A 7,770-nucleotide genomic window follows, 5' to 3' on the forward strand; every position below is an offset into this window, starting at 1 on the left:
TTCCTTAATATGGTGCAATAGGGGCTGGGAAGGTGGTTCAGTGGTAGAGTGCTTGCCTTGCATGCATGAGGCCCTGGGTTCGATTTCTCAGCACCACATAAGGAAAAAGAAAGAATCCGGAAGTGGCACTGTGGCTGTAGTGGTAGAGCGCTAGCCTTGAGCTGAAGAGCTGAGGGACAGCGCCCAAGACTTAGATCTCAGGTCCCACGACTGGACCCCCTGCCTCCCAAAAAAGAATGGTGTAATATGATTCTTTCTGATTGATTAATAAAATTTGATTATGTATGTATATATACATACATATTTGTAAATAGATATCAATGAAATTATATATATATATATATATATATATATAATTCATATACACACACGCACACAATTGTTCATCCCATTTTTGCATTGAGAGGTATCTGGGCTGATTCCATATGTTGGCTATAGAAAATAATGCAACAATTAACATGATTGTGCTAGCAGCTTCAGTGTGGCCTTGTTTTTGCTCTATTGGGTAAATGCCCATAAGTGGAATTGCTGGATCATAGGGAGCTTTCATTTCAGTTTTGTGAGGACCCTCCATAGTATTTTCCAAAGTCGTTGAACAAGATCACATTTCCACCAACAATCAAATAGAGTTTCCTTTGGACCACATCCCTATCAGTATCTGTGATTGTTCGTTTTTTCATAATGACATTGTAACAGGGGTGAGAAGAATCTCAGTGTTGTTTGGATTGGCATTTCTTTCATGGAGAGAGATATGTCTATTTGTCATTGTTACTTTTCTTCTAAGAAGTTCTCTTTAAGTCATTAGCCCATATATTAATTGGGCTCTTGTTTATTTGAGGGTTTATTTGATCTGTAAATATGGGTTAGTTATGTAAACCCTCGTGTAATGCTTAGTTAGTAAATATCTTCTTCCATTCTATTCTCTTTCTATATATCCTTCTAACTTTTTCTTTTGTCATGAAGAAACACTTCAGTATGATGCAACTCTATTCACCCAGAAAAAATGATATTACACCATTCATAAGGAAATGGAAAGACTTGGAATAAACCTATATTAAGTGAAGAAAGTCAGATTCAAAGAAATATAGGTTGCCCGATTTCCCTCATTTGTTGTATTAGAATGTGCCTCTAATTCTACAGCCTAACATACTTGGATGGTAAAAGAGAAAACATTACATTTGGACATGATAAATTACATGGGATTCTAAACATTTATACAGTGAGATCAAAGGAGGATGCACTTTGGAGAGGATCACAAAGGCTCAATAGCTACATGAATATTATCATATAATATAATGTTCATCAAATTGATCTCCAAGAAATGATATTGAGAGTTTTTTTTTATTATTTTGCTTTTTCCATCTGAATTCGGATGCTGTTATTTTGTTTTAATTTCTGCACCTTTGGTCTTATATATAAGTTTGGAAGGGGAAGGGGAAACACAGAAATGGTGGGACACAGGGTCAACAAATGTAGCAGTGCCACTCAATAAACACTACCTTGTAAATGAACTATACAATTTATGGGGGAGGGAGGATGAAAGGGAAAAACTGGGAGAACATGAGGGAAGAGGTGACACTGTTGAAAAAGATATGTGCTCATTATCTGACTTATGTAATGGGATTCCTCCTGTACATCATCTTTACAAATTAAAAATGGACCTCATAAACAGGCCAGAATAGTTATATTAATATTAGATAAGATTGGCTTTAAATTAAAATTGGTATAAAAGTAAAAAGAGACTAAAAAGTACATTAAATGTTGGTAAAGGAAAGTCGGAATCAGGTGGATATAACAATGCTAAATATCAATGCCCTGAATCCTAGATCTCTCAAATTCATCAGACAAATACTACTTGCCATAAAAATATGTATACATCCAAACACATTGTTGGTTGCTTGAACACATCATTCTTACCTCTGGACAGGCCGTCTAGGTCAAAATCTAGCAAAAAAATCAATACCGAATACCTGGTTTGACAAGCTTTCCAAAATAGATCATATCTTAGATCAGAAAGAAAATCTGTGAAAATTCAAAAATAAAAATGAAATTACTCCTTGTATCCTGTCAGACCACAATGGGACCAAATTAGATCTCAATATCAAAAAGCATCACAAAAAATTCTGAAACTAACAGAGACTGAATAACACATTGCTAAATCATCAGTGAGTCACTGAAGACATATGGAGGGAAGTTCCAATGTTTATGTAATTCAGTGGAAGTGAACAGACAAAACACTACCTCCTCTGGGGAACAAGAACACAGGCAATACTCAGGAAAATTTATAGCTTTGAGTATGTACATCAACAAATTAGAACAATTTTAAATCAGCACTAATAATGCACCACTAGGTCCTTGAAAAACAGGAACAAGCCAATTCAAAAACTGGTAGATAGAAATCATACAAATTAGATTAAAGAAATAAATGAATCAGAGTCTCAGAAAAACATACATTCATAATTGACTTTTATCTACTAGTACCTCAAAAATTCGCCCAATAAATGTAAATGTAGCTATTTTCAGAGATAGACTCAACCAGCTCAAACCAGTGAACAAAACATACTTGTAAGATTCTAAGGAACAATGTTTTGTTTGCCTTTTTAAAATAAATTTACTCTGTTATTAAGTTGATTTGTAGAGGTATTACAATTACATGAGTCAGGTAATGTATACATTTCCTTTTATGAAATGTCTTCAGTTCCCTCATATTTTCCCATTCCCTCCCTTCTTTCCCCACCCATGTGTTAAATAGTCCACTTTTATCAATGTTCAAGGAAATCCACTGCTTCATTTTTTCACCCTTTCCCTAAAGCTCTGTGCCCACCCCCACCTTCCTGAAGACGTAGAATGAATATACCATGCATAAGGTAAAGAAGACAGAATCATCACAAACTATAAATCACAACAACATACAGTAAACAAAAAACGGACTCTTCTGTTTCCATACCTCATCGTTTGTTTCAGGATGTTTATCATGTTATATAAATGTAATTGTTTTTATCTTAAAGTCAATTCAGGGTTTAAGGTGTGATAAACTTATAATTTTCTTTCTATTTAGTAATGCTTTTATTTTACATTAATGTTGTAAGTAACACAATTCAAATCCCATTGAAATTTGAAGGTTCAGATTTATAGTTAAATACTCAGAAGGTCTAATAGTTCCATTTTGGCAACCAAACTGAAAAACAGTCATGGTTTATCCTCATGAATGTTATTATTTCATATGCAAAAAGTAATTTTACCTACATTTTCTCTTATATGATAACATATTATCTGTTTATCAGAGAGATACGAGAAGATTTTTTAATCATGATATGAAAAATGCATCGAAATAAATGAATGAAATCAGGGAGTACATGGCTCAGAGCGTGGTGGCTCTGTTAAATATTCTCATTATTTTGAATGATCTGGTGTTTCTATATGTGTGGAATTATGAATGAATTTTATGTCTGGACAAGAAAGTTTGATTAGTAGATCATTGTCTAATACCTGAATCAGAGTGGTAAGTATGTGGGTGTGGGTGTGTGTGTGAGAGAGAGAGAGAGAGAGAGAGAGTGGGTGTGTGTATATGTGTGGGTGTGGGTGTCTGTCTGTCTGCCTGCAATTCTGGATTTAGAAGGAATATCTTATTTCCCTGAGGGTATATACTTGATTCTATTAGGTATACTCCATTAATGACAGCAAATAAAGTTAATTAGCATTTTGTGCCATATATTTATGATTGCATGAACAAACTAAAAATTATGTTTGGGATATGAGTTTTGTAAAAGCTCAGCTGAAAGTATAAACATTTGGAATCTTGAGAAAGATATCAATGGCAATCATTTCAGTGTAGATAAATTTTTACAACACTTGCAATGATAAGTAATCTGATATCAAAATTCAATATTTATTGATTTTCCATAGCTACACTATTCTATAAATTTGTAGGAAGACAAGTAAAATTATGGAATCATAAAAGTAATGTGATTATTTATTGTAAACCGTTTTACAGTTATGCCCTGATTGTAAGCGCTAGGATCTACAGAAAAAAAACCACAATATACAACATGGAGTTAGGTATTTTATAATGAAGCACATTTTAATATACTCTACATTGTTAGAAAGACTAGAACTTTGGGTTAGCTTTATAACCTACCATAATAAGTGATATTGTCCATTTATTAAGCAGAAAGGCTTACTCAGATGTACCAGATTGAATGGTTCAATGTATGTTCAGCTGATTTTATTGCTTTGGGGGCCAGTGACAAGACAATGTCAAGGAGGGGAGTATGTCAAAGAGAAATGATTTTTACCTAGAATGATTAAAAGATAGAAGAAGTAAGAAGATGAAAGTCTATTTTCTCATGAGTTTCACTCTGAAGAACTTAATCTCCAGAAGAACTATTCAGGTATGCTCCACAGTCTGGGAGGAATTGGAATGTCATTTTTCTTTAACACATAGGTCTTTCTGGGGCATTCTAAAATCAAATGTCAACATCTTCACCAATGATAATAACTTGTCTAGGGGTGGATGCCACTAGATATTTCTATAAATTCTAATCAGATCTCAGCAGACTAAATATTTTATGGAATTCCTATTAAAATATTTTCTTGCAGACTGACTGGGTCTTCATAATGTGTATCTGTGTGTTTATATGTGTGTGTTTGAATAAACTAATAAAACAATGTGGCAGATAAAAGTATTAGTATGGCCTTTGGTTTTTCTTCTCATATTATGAAAGCCTGTCACTATTCCCAATCAAATCCCATCCAAGATTCAAACATTAATGCTGTCCCAAAATTTCTTTATGCTAACCTAAGTATATGCATCTCATTTCAGATGGCCATGGTATAGGAAAATTTTAAGTCTTCCAATTACGTTGTCACCAAGGAAACAACGTACACTATTTCTTTTAAAAATATGTAGATTGACGAACATGTTAGCCAGAAAATTGAAGGAGTATACATTATAGGATTTAATTTAAATATTTAGTCACATAAATGGATATTCTTTATCCCCAACTCAGAGCCCTTTTAAACTACATAATTGCTCAACTCATCTATTACCATCTTCCATGAAGTCAGTCCTTGCTGTAAACAAACCAGATTTGGTGAACAAATTAACATGTACACCATTGTTACATGTTGCTGTTCTAAAGCATGGAAGTGAAAGAGCATTTAATGCCTGTGAAGAGCTGGTTCTAAGGATTATGAAAAGTGATTACTTTGCACCATAAATAGAAAAATCCACAGATGTTTCCAGTTGTGTTTTGTTGTTGTCATTTATGAGATATATTTTGGAAAGCACAATGAATGAAAGCAGGCTATTTTGTAAAACATTACTGGCTGGCACTTTTATTGAAATGTTTCAAATGAGAAGACAGACAATAGGGTGGGTAAGATGTGGTATGCAGCTTTAAATACAGACAAGCAAAACAAAGAATGGGAATTTTTTTCCCCTTAACAAATGCTTTCTGGTTATATTGTGCTATACACTATAATGATGAAATAATCATTTCTTTGGAAAAGTAAGGAGAAAACACTGTCACCTGTTGAATTTCTTTTTAAATGAATCTTAAATGTCAAGGTCAAAGAAATTTAAATGCCTTAAGAAAATATTATCAAGTATTACTTTCATTTTTGATAAAAAGTCAAAACAAACTGACAGACTGTTCGTCCATTAAGATTTATAAGTTTCCTGCTCTATATTTCCTATTGTTCCTCTTTTTTGGGGGGGGTGATATATAATTTTTTAGAATGGCAACCTGGTCTTAACCATTACCCACAAAATTTTTGCTGTCATAGAATCAGAGAGTTTTTGTTGTTGTTTTTTTGTTTTATTTGATAGTTCATGGGGCTTGAACTCTGGGCCTCGGCACTGGTCATAAACTCTTCAGCTCAAGGTGAGCTCTCTACCACTTGAGCCACAGTGCCATTTCTGGTTTTCTAGTGGCTTATTTGAGATAAGAGTCTCACCGACTTTCCTGCCTGGGCTGTCTTTGAACTGAGGTCCTCATATCTCAGCCTTTTGAGTAGCTAGAATTACAAGCATGAGCCACCAGTGCCCATCCACTGAGTTTTATTTTATTAAATTAAGACAATAGTAGACTCATTTTATGCCAACACAAAATATAAACACCAATGACATTTTTCCCTAAAAAAAAAACACTCATGAAAAAATCATGAGATTCGGGGGAAGATGGCAGAGGAGAAGCTGAAGGCTAAACAAACTCTCCCATAGAAAGCATTTTAGTATTTCAGTGAACAGTCTTAGGCTACAGAGTCACACCTAGTGTTTCATCTCAATACAGAGAGTTTGGACAGAGAGGAAAAATCCAAGCAAGGAAACAGATCTGAACACATGCAGCTAGCCATGGCTGCAGTGGCAGAGTTGGTAGCAGAGACACTCTTGGCAGCCATAACTACAGAGAGAATCGTGGACAAAGGAGCCAGATGTGGCGGGCAAGCGGATTCTACCCAACGCAAGCAAGAACTGACAAGGAGCAGATATCTTCATCCTGTAGATCACAGATCAGAAACTGCTCAGGAAGAAGACGCTGGTAGGAGTAGAACCCTGATCCTCATTCCTGCTCAGGGAGCAGAGGAAGGAAGGTTGCATGTCCCCTATGACTGGAAGGCCTGGCTGAGCAACTAGCTCCAACACTGGCCTTGGAAGAAAACAAAAGAGTCATTTAGCAGGTCACAGGAACTTGCTCTGACCTGCAGGCTCAGCTCCACCCAGGGGAATGTCAACCAACCCAGACAGAGAAAAATCTGCCCCATGAGGAGTGACTTTCATCACTGGGTAAGCAGAGCCAGAGGCTGCCTCTCCCTACAGCAGCCTAGACAAGCAATTGAAACTCAGTAAACATAAACCCTGAGAATGACTCCAAGCTGGGCTCTCTGAGAGTCTCAGGAGCTAGCCCAGCAAGGAAAAGCTACTGATTGCTGAAAGGCCTCAACTCTACACATAACCTAATCTTATCACAGCATCTCCAAACTAGAGGAAACTCCCATCTCCCTCTTTTGGGATACTCAAAGCAAATCTACCTCCCACTGAACTAGCCTGGGAGGAGGATCAAAAAACAATGGGTTAGGCAAAGCATTTTTCTGACTGTTCAAACAAACTGACTTAAGAAAACAATCAAGCCACAGGAAAACCAAACACCACAAGCAGACCAGAGACTCCATCAAGAGACTGGTTATGGACACGGAGATACACAATCGTAACATTGCCCCCATCCCCCCCACTAAAAAAAAAATCAAAGAACTCTTTTTTAAAATTTAATTTAATTTTTTATTTTGAGAATACTGTACAGAGGAGTTACAATTACATGGGCAAGATAACGAGTATATTTCTTATCAAGCATTGTTGCCTCCTTGTTGTTTCACCTTCCCATCCCTTCCCATACTTCTCCTCTCCCTCCACCGATCCTCCCCCAACCCCCACCAAAGGTGTTAAGTTCGTTTTTCGACATAATGAATTGTACAACTCATTGTTGCAATCAAAGAACTCTTATTTGAACCTTTTAAAAATTTTTTTAATTTTTAAAATTGTTTTCTATTAATCTTATTTTCCTCCCATAATTTTTATTTTAGGTGTATACGTGTGTGTGTGTGTGTGTGTGTGTGTGTGTGTGTGTGTGTGTGTGTGTGTGTGTTTATCTCTTCTGAACTTTTGGTCCTTTTTAAGTATTCTTTTCATTTTTTTCTGATTCGGTACAGGATGATAGATAAGGATCTAACTTTAGTTTTTTATGAGTGATTAACCAATTTTGCCAGCACTTT

Source organism: Dipodomys spectabilis, unplaced genomic scaffold (genome assembly GCF_019054845.1).
Source record: "Dipodomys spectabilis isolate Male_0828 unplaced genomic scaffold, ASM1905484v1 ptg000306l, whole genome shotgun sequence".
Lineage (NCBI taxonomy): Eukaryota > Metazoa > Chordata > Mammalia > Rodentia > Heteromyidae > Dipodomys > Dipodomys spectabilis.